Here is a 19,885-nt window from a genome sequence, read left to right on the forward strand (position 1 = left end):
AGTCTTTTGCCCTTTTTGTTTTAATTTGGATTGATTGCCTTTTTATCATTGAGTTGTAGGAGTTCTTTATATATTTTGGTTGCAAGTCTTTTGTCAGATGTATATGTATTGAAAGTATTTTCTCCCATCTGCCTCATCTCTTCATTTATCAATGATGTCTTTTGATGAGCAGAAGTTTACATTTTTGATGAAGTCTAATTTATCAATTTTTAATAGACTATTTATTGAGAGCAGTTTTAGGCTCACAGCAAAGTGAGCTGAAAGCATCAGTGGAAAGTACAGAGAGTACTGCTCCCACACAGGCACAGCCTCCCCACTATCAACATCTCCTACCAGAATGGTACATTTGTTACAACTGATGAACCTACATGGACACGTTCATGATTATCACCCAAAGTCTATAGTTTCCCTTAGGGTTTACTCTGGATATTGTACATTCTATTGATTTAGACAAATGCATAAAGACATGTATCACCATAATTTTGTACAGAATAGTTTCACCGCCCTAAAAATCCTCCGTGCTCTGCCTGTTCATCCCTCCCTCCCCCTAACCCCTGACAACCACGGATCTGTAATTTTACTATTTCCATAGTTTTGCCTTCTCCAGAATGTCATGTAGTTGGAATCATACAGTATGTAGCCTTTTCAGATTTGCTTCTTTCACTTAGTAATGTGCATTTAAGCTTCTTCCAGGTCTTTTTATGGCTTGATAGCTTGTTTCTTTTCAGCACTAATTGCATTGTCTGGATGTACCACAGTTTATTTATCCATTCATCTACCAAAGGACATCTTAGTTGCTCCCAAGTTTAGGCAATTATGAATAAAGCCGCTATAAATATCCGTGCAGATTTTTGTGAGGACATAGGTTTTTGACTCAGAGAGCACAATTGTTGGGTCATATGGTAAGAGCATGTTTAGTTTTATAGGAAGCTGCCAAACTGTCTTCCGAAGTGGTTGTACCATTTTGCTTTCTCACCAGCAATGAATCCGAGTTCCTTCTGCTTCACATCCTTGCCAGCATTTGGTATTGTCAGTGTTTTGGATTTTGGCCATTGAAATAGGTATGTAATGGTATCTTATTGTTGCTTTAATTTCCAATTCCTTACTGACATATGATGGTGAGCATTTTTTCATATGCTTATCTGCCATCTGTATAACTTCTTTGCTGAAGTATATGTTCATGTCTTTGGCCCATTTTTTAATCAGGTTGTTCATTTCCTTTTATTTTTAAAATTTTATTTATTTAGTTTTGGTTGTGTTGGGTCTTCATTGCTGCATGCAGGCTTCCTCTAGTTGCGGCGAGCAGGGGGTACTCTTCTTTGCGGTGCGTGGGCTTCTCATTGCGGGGGCTTCTCTTGTTGAGGAGCATGGGCTCTAGGCGTGCAGGCTTCAGTAGCTGTGCCACATGGGCTTAGCTGCTCCGCAGCATGTGGGATCTTCCCGGACCACCAGGGATGGAACCCGTGACCCCTGCATTGGCAGGTGGATTCATATCCACTGTGCCACCAGGGAAGTCCCCCCGCCCTTTTTTTTTTTGGCCACACCACGCAGGATCTTCCTTCCCTACCCAGGGATTGAACCCGGGCCCTCAGCAGTGAAAGCGTGGAGCCTTAACCACTGGACCACCAGGGAAGTCCTAGGTTGTTCATTTTCTTATTGCTGAGTTTCAAGTGTTCTTTGTACATTTTGGATAACAGTTCTTTTTTTTTTCAAAAACTCAGAATGATTTATTCTTAAGCATTATATATACATTTATAAGTGTATATATGACATATTTTATGTACAGGGATTACATCGGTCTTTAAGGACAGTGTTATATGTCTTCTGGAAAATTATTTTCTACAAAAGTACAGTGTGAAAAATAATAGATCAATTTAGGAGACTAAAATTATACAGGGATACACAAAATGGAGATAGGTTTTCATAATCAAGAACAGTATTCTCACCCTCTCCTACCTCTGACCACCTCCATCCAGGGGATCATCATAGGGCAGAAAACTTTATTAATCAAGGACAGTGCTTCAAGGTACTGTTCCCAGATTGTGATGGAGAGAAGGGAAAAGCCACAGACAAGCAACACTTAAGCCAACACTTAAGTAGTCGGCTAAAACCCTGTGTTCCCACAGCACCTCCCTCTACCTGGGGTGGAGATGTTCTGGTCACTGAAATAGTCATGAGCCTCCCACTGCCGACTTCTCTGCAGTGAACTCAATTCCCTTGCCCCACTAGAACATAAGAAAGATCTCTGTTCCTCCCAGCTTGAGATCCTTTCCACTGGCTAAAAGTAGGGGACAGGCACAGGCCAGAGGCAGAGAGGGGCTCTGAGGCAAGAGGGAGGCGCACCCCACCGTGGGTCCCCTGTGAGCTCACTGAGCAGCTGCTCATCAGCCACCTCCAATGGGCCCCTTTCTTTTTCACTTTCACTGTGGTTTACCTGTATCTGCTTGTTTGAAAACTCAGAGAGAGCACACTCTCCATGCTCTGCCTCAACTTCATCTCCAATGAGTGCCCTGCAGTTTGCCACAGATCTGCAGTTAACATATAGCAGAGCAAGTGGGACAGAGGATGTTGAAACATTCCATGCCCAGGGAAATCAGCTGGTTGGTTTGTTTTTGGCAACTACTGGCCTCTGAGATAGGCCAGCAGTACATAGGACTGTACTTTCTTCTCTCCAGGGAAGACGTCTGTGTCCTGGGTACCCTTTCCTGTCCTGGAAGGAGTAGGTTGTCTGCTTCAGATAAGTCCAGCTGGAAAAAGCCATCTCTGTATTATTTTCTCTGAGGTATCAAGCAAAGTGGGGCAGAGGTAGAGTGGTAATTAAAAAACCACCTCCAGCATGGTCTGGTGGACTGGCCACGTGGTTATCAGCTCTGAAGTCTCACGCAGCATTCAAAATCTGGCTCCACTACACATGAGCTGTGTTATCTTTAAGTCTCAATTTCTCTGTGACTCGGTTTCCACATCAATCATTGCGAGATTACACTCTGAGCCACAAGAAACCTTTTATTATATCCTAGCCATTCTTCTTAGGGCTGGAGAAACAGAGTGGATAATAGTTCTTTGTCAGATAACTCTGTTGCAAATATTTTCTCCTAGTCTGTGGCTTGTCTTCTCATTCTCTTTATAAATCCTGCCTATTGAGATCTCTCCAAGAGATATTTGTCTACCCCAAGGTTGACAATATTCTCCTGTTTTTTCCTAAAGGCTTTATAATTTTAGCTTTTGCAAGTAGTTCTTTGATTCATCTGGAATTGATTTGGGGGTATAGTATGAGGTAGGGATTGAGATTCATTTTTTTTCTCCTCACAGAAATCTAGTTGTTCCAGCACAATATGTTGAAAAGTGTTTTCTTTCCCCATTGAATTACCTTGGAACTTTTGTTGAAAATCAGTTGGCCATATACATGTGTGGATCTATTTCTGGACACTGTTCTGTTTCATTGATCTGTATATCTATTATATTTTTTAAAATTTATTTTTGGCTGTGTTGGGTCTTCGTTGCTGCACACAGGCTTTCTCTAGTTGCGGCGACTGGGGGGCTACTCTTCGTTGTGGTGCACGGGCTCCTCATTGCAGTGGCTTCTCTTGTTGTGGAGCATGGGCTCTAGGCATGTGGGCTTCAGTAGTTGTGGCACGTAGGCTCCAGTAGTTGTGGCTCACAGGCTCTAGAGTGCAGGCTTAGTAGTTGTGGCACACGAGCTTAGTTGCTCCGCGGCATATGGGATCTTCCCGGACCAGGGCTCGAACCCATGTCCCCTGCATTGGCAGGCGGGTTCTTAACCACTGCGCCACCTGGGAAGCCCCGTATATCTATTCTTGACTCTTGTGTCTTTATAGCTAAATCTTGAAATCAAGTAGGATAAGTCCTTCAACCTTTTTCAAGATTGATTTGAATATTTGAGGTTGCTTACATTTCCATATAAATTTTAGACTTAATTTGTACTTTAAAAAAATCCTGCTGTAACTTTGATTGAGATTGTGTTGAATCTATACATACATTTGGAGAAAATTAATATCTCAACAATGTTGAGCTCTCCAGTCTATAAACATGGTATAACTCTCCCTTTGTTTAGGTCTTTTTGATATCTTTTATCAGTATTTTGTAGCTTTTAGTGTAGAGGTCTTACACATCTTTTGATACACTTATTTCTAAGAATTTTATGGGTTTTGGAGCTATTATAAATAATACTTTTTACTTAATTTTTTAAATTGTCTGTGCTACTATACAGTGAAAATTAAATTTTTCTAATATTGACCTTGTGTCCTGAGTTTAATAGTTTCTGTTGTAAATTTCCTATGTTTTTCCACACATAATCATATCATCTGTGAAAAAAAACAATTTTACTCCTTTTCCAAGCTGTACGCCTTTATTAATTTTTCTTTTCTTATTGCAATGGATAAAATAACGATTTTAATGTTGAATAGAAATGGTGAAAGTGTTACCAAACCAAAGTTGGGTCTGCTCACCTGCACACAGTAAAGCCAACTGGGTTGTGATGAAGGAAAGTGCAGTGTTTATTGCAGGATGCCAAGCAAGGAATCCAGGGCAGCTAGTGCTCAAAACACCCAAGCTCCCTGATGGGTTCCAGGAAAGCATTTTTAAAGGTATGGCGAGGGAGGGGGAGTCCCAGGGTATGTGATCAGCTCATGCACAATTCTCTGATTGGTTGATGGTGAGGTAACAAGGTGGTGTCACAGAGGTTAACATTATCAATCCTTAGGCACCAGTAGGTATGGGGGCTACATGTTCATGGTCATCAAGTAGTTAATTTCTTTGTTTGGTGGTGGTTTTAGCATCTGTAAAACAACTCAGGAAATGTACATCAGATATTATATTATCTAGGCACTTCAGTGAAGAGGATATGGGGGAGGGGGTGTCTGTCTCTGGAAGGCCCCATAGTGTTCTGTTTGGTTACAGAAGGGGATATCTTGGCTTTGTTCTTCATTACTTCCCAGAGACGTTATAGTTTTTGTTACCATTTATGAATGGTACTATATTTTTAAATTGCATTTTCTAGATGGTTTATTAATTTTTATAGCTTGAGCTTGATTTTTCTAAGTCAATAAATATAGTCACTGCAAATAGTGCTAGCTTTATCTCTTTCAATTTTTACATCTCTTAATTCTTTTTTTTCTCTTATAGTTTTGGCCGATTTCTCCAGTATACATCTAAGAGCAGCTCTTATCAAATAGGAAGGACTTAAAACTGTTTTTAACTCCATTTCAAAAATGAGGAAGGGAAAGAAATTAAAGATGATACAAACAGATGGCGAGATATACCATGTTCTTGGACTGGAAGAATCAACATTGTGAAAATAACTATACTACCCAAAGCAATCTACAGGTTCAATGCAATCCCTATCAAACTACCAATGGCATTTTTCACAGAACTGGAACAAAAAATTTCACAATTTGTATGCAAACACAAAAGACCCCAAATAGCCAAAGCAATCTTGAGAAAGAAAAACGGAGCTGGAGGAATCAGGCTCCCAGACTTCAGACTATACTACAAAGCTACAGTAATCAAGACAGTATGGTACTGGCACAAAAACAGAAATATAGATCAATGGAACAGAATAGAAAGCCCAGAGATAAACCCACACATATGGGCACCTTATTTTTGATAAAGGAGGCAAGAATATACAATGGAGAAAAGACAGCCTCTTCAAGAAGTGGTGCTGAGAAAACTGGACGGCTACATGTAAAAGAATGAAATTAGAACACTTCCTAACACCATACACAAATATAAACTCAAAATGGATTAAAGACCTAAATGTAAGGCCAGACACTATGAAATTCTTAGAGGAAAACATAGGCAGAACACTCTATGACATAAATCACAGCAAGATCCTTTTTGACCCACCTCCTAAAGAAGTGGAAATACAAACAAAAATAAACAAGTAGGACCTAATGAAACTTAAAAGCTTTTGCACAGCAAAGGAAACCATAAATAAGACCAAAAGACAACCCTCAGAATGGGAGAAAATATTTGCAAATGAAGCAACTGACAAAAGAGTGATCTCCAAAACTTACAAGCAGCTCATGCAGCTCATATCAAAAAAACAAACAACCCAATCCAGAAATGGGCAGAAGACCTAAATAGACATTTCTCCAAAGAAGATATACAGATTGCAAACAAACACATGAAAGGATGCTCAACATCACTAATCATTAGAGAAATGCAAATCAAAACTACAACGAGGTATCACCTCACACCAGTTAGAATGGCCATCACCAAAAAATCTGCAAACAATAAATGCTGGAGAGGGTGTGGAGAAAAGGGAATCCTCTTGCACTGTTGATGGCAATGTAAATTGATACAGCAACTATGGAGAACAGTATGGAGGTTCCTTAAAAAACTACAAATAGAACTACCATATGACCCAGCAATCCCACTACTGGGCATATACCCTGAGAAAAACATAATTCAAAATAGTCATGTACCACAGTGTTCATTGCAGAACTATTTACAATAGCCAGGACATAGAAGCAACCTAAGTGTCCAGCAGCAGATGAATGGATAAAGAAGATGTGGCACATAAATACAATGGAATATTACTCAGCCATAAAAAGAAACGAAATTGAGTTATTTGTAATGAGGCGGATGGACCTAGAGTCTGTCCTACAGAGTGAAGTAAGTCAGAAAGAGAAAAACAAATACTGTATGCTAACACATATATAGGGAATCTGAAAAAAAAAAAAGTGGTTCTGAAGAACCCAGGGGCAGGACAGGAATAAAGACGCAGATGTAGAGAATGGACTTGAGGACACGGGAAGGGGAAGTGTAAGCTGGGACGAAGTGAGAGAGTGGCATGGACATATATACACTACCAAATGTAAAATAGATAGCTAGTGGGAAGCAGCTGCACAGCACAGGGAGATCAGCTCTGTGCTTTGTGTCCACCTAGAGGGGTGGGATAGGGAGGGGTGGGGTAGGGAGGGTGGGAGGGAGACGCAAGAGAGAGGAGATATGGGGATATATGTATATGTATAGCTGATTCACTTTGTTATAAAGCAGAAACTAACACACATTGTAAAGCAATTATACTCCAATAAAGATGTTAAAAACAAAAATATTAAAAGAAAAAAAATGAGGAAGGGAATTCCCTGGCAGTCCCATGGTTAGGACACGGAGCTTTCACTGCCAAGGGCCGGGGTTCAATCCCTGGTCAGGGAACTAAGATCTCACAAGCTGCCTGGCACAGGCAAAAACAAACAAACAAACAAAAAACCAAACAAACAAATGAGGAAACTGTTACCCAGAGAAGTCAAGTTATTTGTCCAAGAGCTCATAAATAACTGCTATTTAAAAAATATAAATTTAGTTTTTAAAATAATTAAGTTCCTTGAAGCAAATTTAGGAAATAGAGGCAAAAGAAATAAAATACCTATATGGTGCCCATCCAGAGATAAGTGCCATTAATATTTTGGGTTATAGCTTTCTCGAACTTTTAAAATGCTTATATAGTTGGCCCTTGAACAACACGGGGACTAGGGGTGCTGACCTCCATGCAGTCAAAAATTTGCGTGTGGGCTTCCCTGGTGGCGCAGTGGTTGAGAGTCTACCCGCCAATGCAGGGGACACAGGTTTGTGCCCCGGTCTGGGAAGATCCCACATGCCGTGGAGCGGCTGGGCCCATGAGCCAGGGCCACTGAGCCTGCGCGTCCGGAGCCTGTGCTCCGCGATGGGAGAGGCCACAGTGGTGAGAGGCCCGCGTACCGCAAAAAAAAAAAAAAAAAACAAGATTATAATGTAATGCTGTTTTATAATGTGCTTTTCTCATTAAGCAATTATCATAAATATCATTCAGGTCAATTAATGAACTTAATGTTCGCATAGTATTCCACCTATGGCTGTACCATAGTTAGGCATTTCACAATTGTTAGATGGCTACTTTGGTTCCAATTTTTCATTATTCTTCACTTCACTGTGAAGAATTTCATCATTACTACATTTTTACCAAAAAATGATGACAATTTCCTTGTACAAATTCTTGAAAATGGAATTGCTAGGACAAAGGGTCTACAAAATGTTCAGGCCTTTGATATCTGTTGGTAAGATACAACTTTTAACAAGTATATAGTAATGAATAATTCCATGTTGACTTTTTTTTTCCTTTCCCTCATATAGGACCCATTAATCTTCTCACTGGCTCTACCCATCCTCTACCCTTTTCTAACTGGAAAATTCCAAGCCTAATCTTTCCTCACCCCCATTTCAGTCATTCAACAACATTCAACAAGTATGTGTTGAACACCTACAAAATTCCAAGGTCTGGAGATCCACTGATGAACAAAACAGAGCCTTATGCTTGCAGAACTTGTGTTCTAGTGGGAAGATACAGATAATAAATATAACAGGTAAGTAGGGTACTTCCCTGGTGGTCCAATGGGTAAGACTCCGCACTCCCAATGCCAGGGGCCCAGGTTCGATCCCTGGTCGGGGAACTAGATCCCACATGCATGCCGCCACTGAGAGTCTGCATGCCACAACTAAGAAGTCCGCATGCCACCACTGAGAGCCCACATGTTGCAACTAAAGATCACGCATGCCACAACTAAGCATGCTGCAATGAAGATCCTGCGTGCTACAACTAAGACCTGGCGCAGCCACAAGAAAAAAAAATATCAAATAAGTAAATGATGTGGCATGTTAAAAGATGACAAGTGATATGGGGAAAAGGAAACTAGAGTAGGATGATGGGGATCAGGGATAGTGGGCGAGAGATGGGGGAGACAGTTTGCAGTTTTACAAAGGAGGGTCAGAGTAGGTCTCATTGAGCAGGAGACACTTGAGTAGACTTGATGGAGGTAAAGGATGGAGGGGAAAGAACATTCCAGGCAGAGAGATCAGCAGCGGCCCTAAAGCAGGAACTGTCCTTGTATATCAAAGAAGAGAAAGGTCAATGTGGCTGGAGCAGAGTGAATACTGGAGAAAAATAGGGAGATGAGGTCAAGGGGTGATGGACAGATGACAGACTGTGCAGGAACTTGCAAGGTTTTGTAAGGACTTTGGCTTTTGCTCTTCCCTTGAAGATTTTGAGCAGAGGAGTGACATGGTTTGACATGTAATTTACAAGAATCACTGACTGTTAGGAACAGACTGTAGAAGCTGGGCGATCACCTAGGAGTCTGTTGTAGAAATACAGCCTAGGGGTGATGATGGCTCACACCAGGGGCTAGCCATGGAGGTGGTATGCAGTATACCGCCAGAGTCTGGGTCTATCTGAAGGAAAGCCAGTGTTTTCTGTTTTCTTCTGCCTGCCCCTCTGGATTCAGTCTCTGGCTCTCCCCACCCTGCTCTATGCCCTGGGAGACTGAGCTGTATGAACTCCATCCAGAGTCTCTGTCCTGTTTCCCGTTGGGTTTGGCCGAAGGAGTTTCCCACTGAGTTTGGCCAAAAGGAATACTGGCAAGGGATCTGACGGAAGGAGAAGTGTGAGGTTGTGGTATATTTCCTCGACTGCCTCCTTTCGGTTTGGCTGAGCCCTCTACCAAGGGCACAGCTCTAATCAGGCAGCCCACCCAGAAAAGCTGCTCCTCAGGGGTGGGTAATGGCTCCTCCCTTTGCCCGTCAGACCTGAGTGGTGACAACTCCCTGCTCTTGCCAGCCCCAGAGTACCACGTTGTAAGTGGTTGTTTTTTCTTAACCCTGCCTGTAAGTTTGTGCATAGTCCTTTTATTAAACTCTCCTCAAAGCACCCAGTTTGAGTGTGCCACCTGTTTCCTGCAGGGACCTGACTGATAGATTGGATGCCGATTGTGAATGAAAGTGGTGTTAAGGATGGCTTCTTTGGCTGCAAGACCCAGGGCTCACCAGGTCCTCCCCTTCTATACAACTTTGTGCCCCAAACCTGGCCAAGGCGACTTTGGGAGCTTCGTTCCCCTTGGCAGTACCCGAACTGCGTAGAGCTTCTAAGGAGTAGAAGGTAAGGGTAAACACAGCCATACTTTCCCCCCCACCAGGTCTTCCAGACAAAGCCTGATAGAGAAAGAACACTGGACTAGGAGTCAGGAAGCTCCCTTGTCTGGTCTCTGTGGAGTAACTGCCTGAACAGGCGTTAGCAAATGACTGCTCAGAGCTTCAGTTTCCTCACCTCTAAAACCAGTAATAATGAAACCTAACTCAGAGACTTGTGGGGTAAGATCAAAGAACAGTGCTGTTTCTAGATTTTTTGATGATGGCTGTTCTGACCGGTGTGAGATATCTCATTGTAGTTTTGATTTGCATTTCTCTAATGATTAATGATGTTGAGCATCCTTTCATGTGTTTGTTGGCAGTCTGTATATCTTCTTTGGAGAAATGTCTATTTAGGTCTTCTGCCCATTTTTGGATTGGGTTGTTTGTTTTTTTGATATTGAGCTGCATGAGCTGCTTATAAATTTTGGAGATCTTTTGTCAGTTGCTTCATTTGCAAATATTTTCTCCCATTCTGAGTGTCTTTTGGTCTTGTTTATGGTTTCCTTTGCTATGCAAAAGCTTTGAAGTTTCATTAGGTCCCATCTAAAAATCTAGAAACAATAAATGCTGGAGAGGGTGTGGAGAAAAGGGAACACTCTTGCACTGCTGGTGGGAATGTGAATTGGTACAGCTACTATGGAGAACAGTATGGAGGTTCCTTAAAAAACTACAAATAGAACTACCATATGACCCAGCAATCCCACTACTGGGCATACACCCTGAGAAAACCATAATTCAAAAAGAGTCATGTACCAAAATGTCCATTGCAGCTCTATTTACAATAGCCAGGAGATGGAAACAACCTAAGTGTCCATCATCGGGATGAATGGATAAAGAAGATGTGGCACATATATACAATGGAATATTACTCAGCCATAAAAAGAAACGAAATTGAGTTATTTGTAGTGATGTGGATGGACCTAGAGTCTGTCATACAGAGCGAAGTAAGTCAGAAAGAGAAAGACAAATACCGTATGCTAACACATATATATGGAATCTAAGAAAAAAAATGTCATGAAGAACCTAGGGGTAAGACGGAATAAAGACACAGACCTACTAGAGAATGGACTTGAGGATATGGGGAGGGGGAAGGGTAAGCTGTGACAAAGTGAGAGAGAGGCATGGACATATATACACTATCTATGTAAAATAGATAGCTAGTGGGAAGCAGCCGCATAGCACAGGGAGATCAGTTCGGTGCTTTGTGACCACCTGGATGGATGGGGTAGGGAGGGTGGGACGGAGGAAGACGCAAGAGGGAAGAGATATGGGAACATATGTATATGTATAACTGATTCACTTTGTTATAAAGCAGAAAGTAACACAACATTGTAAAGCAATTATACTCCAGTAAAGATGTAAAAGAACAGTGCTGGCCTCCACAGCATGTGGTCTGGTGTGTGAGCCTTGGGAGCCAGAGGCCAGGACTTGTATTGCAACCTTGTGATTTACAAGCTGCATGACCTTGAGGAAGTTGCTGAGCCTCAGCTGCCTCATCTGTAAAATGAGAATAGTAACAGCATATGCTACCATGCAGGGGATTGGAACTTACATGAAATGAGGGTGTGCTTGACAAGTGAGTATTTAGTAAGTGTTACGTAGTTAACAAATATTAAATTATTTCCTCCTCCCCTTCTGTGAAATGAGGGAGTTGAACTCAACACATAGGCTAACTTCCTTTGCTGATGTGAAATCTAGGGGTTTACTGAAAATTTTATTATGTAGCTTTTCAAAATTATACAGAAATGTATATATGCTAGAACAAATATCCATGTACCCACTACCAGGTTAGAAAATGAACTTTACCAAGGTAGTTTATATATTTGCATATAATGATTTTTCAGTGTTTTTAAATTTTGAATAATTGGTATCATATTATGAATTAATCTGCAACTTGCTTGGTTTTTTCCCTCAACAGTATGTTTGTGAGATTGTCCGTTTTACTGCTGTTTGGTGTCACATTGTATGCATTTGCCACACTTTATTCATCCAGTCTCCCATGGATAGACATATACATTGTTTCCAACTTTTGGGATTACAAACAATGCTGCTCTGAACATCCTAATAACTGGTCCTGTGCCCCCCCCCCCCCACAGTTTCCAAGTCTGAGTTTGTGAGTTTCTTTTCAGCCCTGCCAGATGCTGGTATGAACTCTGGTCCAGAAGGGGGAAGGGGAGGAAGACTGGACTCGGGGTAGGGTTGGAGAGGAGGAGTTGGGGAGCTGAATCTCACTTAACAGGTTCTGAAGGCTTTGTAAGTAACAGCACTTAGAACCCAGTGTCTTGCAGATTTAAGTGTAAATGAATTAGAGCCATATGGATTACATTTGCCTTAAGTGACATGGGATTTGGAGGGTGGAGGCAGGGCTTCAGCGGAAGGTGCAGACAGTTTGTGGGTTGTCTCCTTTGCTCGCCAAAGACCTGTACTTCCCTAGCAGCCGGTTGTACGCAGAGGAGTGCAAACGATTGGCTGCGCAGGTACCCTGCCTACAGCCTGGAGGAATCAGGTAGCCAGTGCATCCTCAGGCTGCCTGAAGGGGGCACTGAGGAGCCTCAAAGCTTCAGGAGGCTTAGTACTAGTTCCTCCTTTGACACTGCTTTGCTGTGTGGCCTTGGGCCAGTGTCCTGCTTCTCTGGGCCTTAGTTTCCTTCTTTGTCAATGAGAGGCCTGGGGGGTGGGATAGCATAGTAATTAGAGCCCAGGTTTGAAACTATCTTCTGACCTCTTTTTGGCTGTTAGACCTTGGACAGATGACTACTCAGCCCCTCTGTGCCTCAGTTTCCTCATCTGTAAAATGAGAATATTAATAGTGTCGCTTCGTAGGTGGTTGTGAAGAATAAATGAGCTGGTAGTACACCTAGAAGGTGCCTGTCTGCTAGAAAGCACTCAAGTGGTGCCACTTTTGTTTTTTCATTATGGTCCTTATCAACGATAGGTCCACATCTGATTTTCCCTGGCATTCTCAGGCAAAGAGTATGGAAGTGAGCCTGAGAAATGAGAAAGGGTTCCCCAGTGGCCGGACATTTCCTGTTCTTGTAGCAACTACATCTCCACTTCATGTTTATCAATTACATACAAGGCTAAATGTGAATATGTACACATATGTTTACAAAATGGATCATGCTGAGTTATAATCTGTTTTTTCCACTTTCACTGTGCCATATATATATTTCCTTGTCATTAATACTCACCGCCAACATTTGTCTGTATCTGAACCGGCGCACAGCAAACAACCATTTACCAAGTGCTTACTGTGCACCAGGCGTGGTGTTAAATGTTTTCCGTGTATGTCCTCATTTAATCCTCAAAACAAGAGAAGGCATTTGGTATTATTATCACTCCCATTTTACAGCTCAGGAAAGTGAGGCTTGGAGAGGCTAAATAAACTGCTTAAATTATCCCTCGAGTCCAGACCTGCCGACTCCTGCCCATAACTGCTGACCTGCTCCCAGGCAGGCACAGGATTGAAATACATCATGAAGTAACCTCAGGCCCCTATTCTTGGACACTTGGATTTTTTTTCTGGCTTCTCACTCTTATCAACAGCATGTGATGATCATTCTTTTAGGAAGATCTTTGCCTACATCGAGATCGCTTCTTTGGGATGAATTCCCAAAGTGGATGGGATGGTGTTTGGGGCTTTTGTTTTGGAGATGAGGAGAAACAGAGAACCCCAGCTGGACAGGAGGGTTAGGCAGGAAGCCCTCGAGGAGGTGGGCCCAACTGGAAAGCCAGGATGCCTGACTAATCCACAGTACATGCTGCTTCAGTTTATCTGAGGGATGGTTGCCCAAGCTCCCCAGGCTTACCCTGAAGCCTTTAGGAATCTAGTTTTTTTTCCATCCTGGTTTTGCTGACTTGGCTGAAGTCCCTGCTCAGTGGATCAGCTGCAAGACACAGTCACACAACACCACACACACACACACACACGCACGCACACACAGCCTTCCAGGAATCAGGCATGAGGGAGACACTTGCTGGGAAGAGGCCAACTTATGGAAAGTGCGAGACCCTACCTTACTCAGAAGGAAAATTTCCTGGGAAAAACTGTTCACCAGATTTACATAAATCATTTTGTCTCTGAACTGGCCTGGGTTCATTTACCATTTTCATAACACCTTTATTGTTTCAGAAAAAAAATGACATGTTCATTGTTTTTTAAAATCCCTGAGAAATGTATAAATATATATAAATATATTTGAAGATGTAAAAGCATTTAAAACTCTTCATTTCAGACTGGGTGATATAAATCAGTGCTTTTCACGCACTGGGCATCTTGTTAAAATGCAGATTCTTTTTTTTTAATTAATTAATTTATTTCTTTATTTATTTTTGGCTGTGTTGGGTCTTCATTGCTGTGCGCAGGCTTTCTCTAGTTGTGGTGAGCGGGGGCTACTCTTTGTTGCGGTGCGCAGGCTTCTCATTGCGGTGGCTTCTGTTGCGGAGCACGGGCTCTAGGTGTGCGGGCTTCAGTAGTTGTGGCACGTGGGCTCAGTAGTTGTGGCACACGGGCTTAGTTGCTCCGCGGCATGTGGGATCTTCCCGGACCAGGGCTCAAACCCGTGTCCCCTGCATTGGCAGGCAGATTCTTAACCACTGCGCCACCAGGGAAGTCCTAAAATGCAGATTCTGATTCAGGAGATCTGAGTGGGTCCTGAGCATCTGCATTTCTACCTGCTCTCAAGTGAGGCCGATGCCGCTTGTCCATGGCCAAGTCTGCAAGTAGGGAGGACCACAAGATATATTTGTTAAAACAGAGATTCTTCTGTTGTGGCATTGTAACTCCAAAATATCCTTATGTCAGAGCAAAGGGTCTTAAAATCATTTGGTCAGAGCCTCTGCTGACAGGTGGGGAAACTGTGGGCCAGTGGAGGGATGGAGCAAGCCCAAGGCCAGGGAGCTCGAGCCAGGGCATAGCTCGGGCCTCCAAGCTCCTTTCGTTTCCTCTGAACCTGGACTCTCGTCAGTTTTGCCCGTGGGACCAGCAAAGGCTCTGAGACTGGCTGAGGGGAGCAGTGGCCCATGTAAGGAACAAGGCCACCAGGCAGAGGGCAGACCCCACGCCCGCCATGCATACACTGGATGCTTTACATGCCTACGTTCTCAGAAAATCCTCACTATGGCCCCACGCAGTACATCATCAACTCCATTTTACACAGAGAAACCGAGGCTCAGAGAGCAAAGCAATTTGTCTGCAGTCACACAGCAAGCGAGTGCGGAGCTGGCATGGGTCCTGTGCATAAGATGCCCCAGCACTGTCTCCCAAGGTCCTCCTTCAGCTCCCACCTTCAGGATCTCTACCTTACTGTGCTCAAACAATGGTGCACTTTCTGTTGGGGGAAAACCAGTATTGCTTGAAAGAGACTGTAGGAAATAAATACAACGATAACAAAACAGTGTTATTGAAATCTAGCTATATCTTAGCACCCTGCAGAGCCAAGGCCTGCTCTCCTTGTTAAAAGGGGAGATCAGCAAACACTAGAACCATATTAGAGACAGACTAGACCACACTGAGGCTTTCCTCTCGATGAACTTCAAAGAATCGAAAGAGTTGAAGAGAGAATAATTTTGCAGGACGTGGTCCCACCTCTACCAGTGCCCTGTATGAATTCCATCTTTCTTCCATCTCTCCAGCCAGCCATCTCACACTGCACTATGCTATCTTTGTGCCCTGAGCCAGGTGGTGTCAGTCAGGATTGGCTTCCTGGAAGAGGCACCTGGACCAGATTTCACATACAGGGAGGCCTAAGCCTGTGGCATCTCTACTTCAAGCTCCTTGCGTCCCAGGGGGTGCAGTCCTGTCTCCTCCCCAGGGGCCTTGGAATCAGTCAGCAGGCTGCCTGGAGCCAGGGCACACTCCCTCCCAAAGAGATGACCCACCAGCCTGTTTGCCTAATGTGACCACTTTGGAAAAATTGTTTGTTCTCATCCTGCTAAAAACAGCTTCAAAGTGACTCCTGTCTAGACTGTGCCAGGATCGATTATCAGATCCCTGACCTGATCGAAACCACAGGGTGACATAGTCATTTGCCTTAATGCAATTAAAGCAAAATATAATAATGTATCCAGGCCAGGGACAAGAACGAGGCTTCCTGGATGGTGGGAGGAGAAACCAGCTCTGGATAACTTCTTCTCGGCTCGAAAGAAGTGAGTTTAGACTTTTCCTGCCTCTGTCTCCAGGGCAGCCTTGGGTTCTGGACTGCCCCTTGCTCTGCTGAGGGCCACCAGGTGAGGGTGGCCTGGAGGATGGGGAATCAGGAGGAAGCAGTCGTGGGATGGGATGTGGGTGGGCGTGGGGTGAGCACAGGCCAGGAGGAGGGGCGCCGAAGAAGGAAGGAGGGAAGAGGGAAAAGATCACAGAGGAGGAAGTGGATGCAGCTGACTTGGTAATTCCCAGAATCTCTGACAAATCCCCAGTCCCAGGGAGACCAGAGCAAGCCTGGCAGGTCTTCGCAGAGGACAGCAGCAGGTGAGGTTAATCCAGTCATCACCGGAAGGCACCAGGAAAATGGGTTTTCACTTCTCAGGGAGCGACAAGAACAAGGAAGGTCAATGCAAAGACCACGGCCTTGTGGTCAGACACTGCCGGGCCTGCCACGCGCCTTCTGACCAACATCGAGGGTTCTGGAGAAGAGCCGCCCTCCTGGGACAGGCAGGGAAGCAAGCCCTCAGAGCATTCCGTGGGGCACTCCACACACTGCCACAGGGCTGCTGGCACAATGTGCGGCAGACTGGCGGCTTAAACAACAGAAATGTGTTCTCCCAGTTCTGGAGGCTGGGAAGTCCAAAATCAAGGTGCAGGCGGGGTTGGTTCCTTCCGAGGGCTGTGAGGGTTCTGTTCCAGGCCTCTCTCCTGTGTCGTGGATGGCTGTCTTCTCCCTGTCTCTTGTCTCTGCATCACTCTGTGTCCAAATTTCCCCTTCTCATGAGGACACCAGATGTATTGGATGAGGACCCACCCCAATGACCTCATTTTAACTTGATTACCCCTTTAAAGACCCTGTGTCCAAATAAAGGCATATTTTGAGGTGCTGGGGGTTAGGATTTCAACCTATGAATTTTAGGGCAAGGACACAATTCAACCCCTAGCACTGTCCATGGAGAGCCCCCCTCCACTGCTCCCTTGAGGGGAGTGAGAGAGGAGACCGAGCTCTGGGGATGCCCAGTGGCCCCTGTTCCCTGACCCTGGGAAATCAAGTCCCCTTCAGGGGCCTCACTTGCTCTTCTGTGAGTGAAAGTGGAAACACTGCCCCCATTGCGTGGAGAAGAACACTACAAGCGCCTTCCCTTCCATGTTTACCAGACTTTGTGAGCTGGGAAACATCTTTGGGAATCGTGTGTGCTCTCCTTTGCCAAACTCAGGTTTCCTGAGGACAACTTCCTACCCCAGAAAGTATAGCTCTGGTTCCCTTTCTTCTCCTTTGTCTTCCTCTTCCTCCACCTCCTCTTTTCATTGACTCCCAGAGGCTCTCGTTATTTTATTGTTTGCTGTTATTCGCTGCCCCTTATCACGGATTTCATTTGGCAGAGGTTGTCCCAAGTGCTTTACCATCTTCGTCTCATTTTACCCTCCCAGTAACCCTATAGGATAGGAACTATTGCTATTTCCATTTTATAGATGAATAAACTGAGGCTCAAAGAGCTGGGGTAGGGCCCAGAAGACAAAGCTGGGACGCTGATGGGGAAAATTTCCACAAGGCAGATCTCAGCTCCGCAGCAGGAAGGCCTTCCTCATGGGCTGCCTGGAAGGTAGGGAGGTACCCATCCAGGACCCTGCCTGGAAGATCATGGGCCCTTAGAGTCTTGGGGTGACAGGGATTTGAGGGGTTAAGTCCAAATGCCTCTTCTGGGTCACATAAACCCCTCTTTAACACCTCGAAGGCTCAGCCAATGAGAGACCTCAGGGGAGAGGTAGGGACTCTGGCAAACCCTCCCAGGCCGACTTGCCAGTTGCCCTGACAGCAGCTGCAGAGCACATGGCAGGCACTCAACACACACGTAATAAATGTGGGGCCGATCATTTGCAGTCGCAAAAATAGCCGCCTTTGGTACGAGATGACCGTTTACCAGGCTCAGGCTAAGAATTAGACCTGTAGTTTCTTGTTCAGTTCCTCCTCTCCCAAACCCTATGGGATAGGTGCGGTTATTACCCTGGTTTTACAGCTAAGAAAGCAAAGACCAAGGAGGGTTTAGTAACTTGTCCGTCTGCCTGACCCTGAAGCTCCGGACAACTGCATTAGTGGATCTCAGACCCTGCCCACAGTAGGGGGGCGTATTTATTTAACTGTTCCAACAGCCTTGGATTTCCAGCAACCCCCAGCACACAGTGGGTGCTTAATAAATACTTAATGAATTAATGAACTGATTCATTCATCAAACCTAGTCCACTGAGGTAGACATGTTAACCTAACAAACAACAAAATCTCTTTGGGCCCATAAGATTCCCCCAGCCCAGTGCCTGGCACACAGTAGGTGCTCAATAAATATTTACAGGATGAATGGCCCTCTGGCCCCTAATGTGAACAGCTCTGCCCATAAATTTCAGCTCTAGGCACTTTGAAGTTCCCCCAGGGAACAGCTGCTTTTCTTGTTATCGAGGCCCCCCTGCCCCCATCCTTCCCCCCCCCCCCGCCCTCCTGGCCCCCTGGGCCCATCCAGGCCAGGGACCTGGGGCCGCCAGAGCCGGGAGATAAGGATGATGGATGGCCAGTCGCCTGGCTCCACTGAAGCCTGGGGTTTCCTGGGAGCAGGAGACAGTCTAGTGATTCCAAAGCCCCTCGGAATTCGAGTGGAGAGAGCTCGAGGAGGGGGCGGGGACAGGGGCAGCGTACGAAGTGTCCCTATCTCCTCAGAGATGCTGGACCCGACAGGAGGTTTCAGCACCCCCTGGCCACCTTGATCTCCTTCCATGTTGACAAGGCTTCCTTTCAGCATGTGCTGGACACCAGGACTCATCATTGGAGCTTCCAGTGGGAGTCTGGAGGATGGCCTCCCCCTCCATCCCACCCCACCCCTCCCCCCTGCATTGGGCCCAGGATCTGGAGGCAGGGCAGGCTGGCTTCCTGCTTTGTAACCTGGGCTCTACCGTTAATTGAGTCCTTGGCAAAATAAGAAATCATTTAACACGTTGTACACCTTAAATTCACGTAACGTCATAGGTCAAATATATTCAATAAATTTTAAAAAAAAGAAAAGAGGCTTCCTCACTTGTAAAATAAATCTTGGGGGAGGCTTTCCCACCCAGCAATGCCAAGATGAGATTTTAAGTAGCTAAGGGAGAATCAGCTGGGACTGAACACAGTGGATGCTGCCTCGATGACGAAGCTGGCTTAGCCTTGGATCCAGGCAATATTCCTCGTTGGTTTAATTTAAAATCTCTGATCCCCAAACCAAGACACTTACTAGGTTTGGGTAGATCGTAGAGCCTGAACACGTTAGATTTTGAAGGACTCTGTGAGACTGAAACTTGTAAGTTTCTTTTTGTCCTTCCCTCTCTCTGGACATATATATATATATATACACACACACACACATATATATATATATATTTAATTGCAAACAATATTTGAATGTCTTCCTTGTTTAAAAAATACAGATAAAGTGCCCGACACAAGGTACCCTCAACCCTGGTCTACTCCCCTCTCTTTCCAGAAACAAAACCATCGTTTGGAGATGCACCCCGCAAAGCCTCCTCAGCACCTTTTAATGTATCTGTCCACCTACAGCCAGATATCCAGAAGGGGTGGGGTTTATATCAAGGGAATCAGCCTACCCAGGTCTTGGTACCACCTCTAGCACTCAGCCCTGTGGCCTGGAGACCCATCCATGCTGTGACATAGGGACACATCTGGTTACACCTTACTGGGGTTCAGCTCACGGTCAGGTGGCCCGGCCTTTCGGGGAAGCTCTAAGAGGGCAGAGGCTT

General features: G+C 44.6%; 1 long non-coding RNA gene across 2 annotated transcripts in view; it reads left to right on the plus strand.

Moving 5' to 3' along the window:
* The first annotated feature begins 6,135 nt into the window (after positions 1-6,135).
* The window catches only part of LOC307183558, a 130,378-nt gene continuing 116,628 nt past the window's right edge, over positions 6,136-19,885 (plus strand). The window contains exons 1-3 of one of the 2 annotated variants that reach the window (XR_013827522.1): positions 6,136-6,633; positions 8,131-8,360; positions 9,733-9,928. This is a non-coding gene — a long non-coding RNA (uncharacterized lncRNA). Of the gene's footprint in view, positions 6,634-7,681; positions 8,361-9,732; positions 9,929-19,885 lie in introns of those variants that run through there. The other variant, XR_013827523.1, reaches the window with a different exon arrangement.

Source organism: Stenella coeruleoalba (genome assembly GCF_951394435.1).
Source record: "Stenella coeruleoalba genome assembly, chromosome: 3".
Taxonomy (NCBI): Eukaryota; Metazoa; Chordata; class Mammalia; order Artiodactyla; family Delphinidae; genus Stenella; species Stenella coeruleoalba.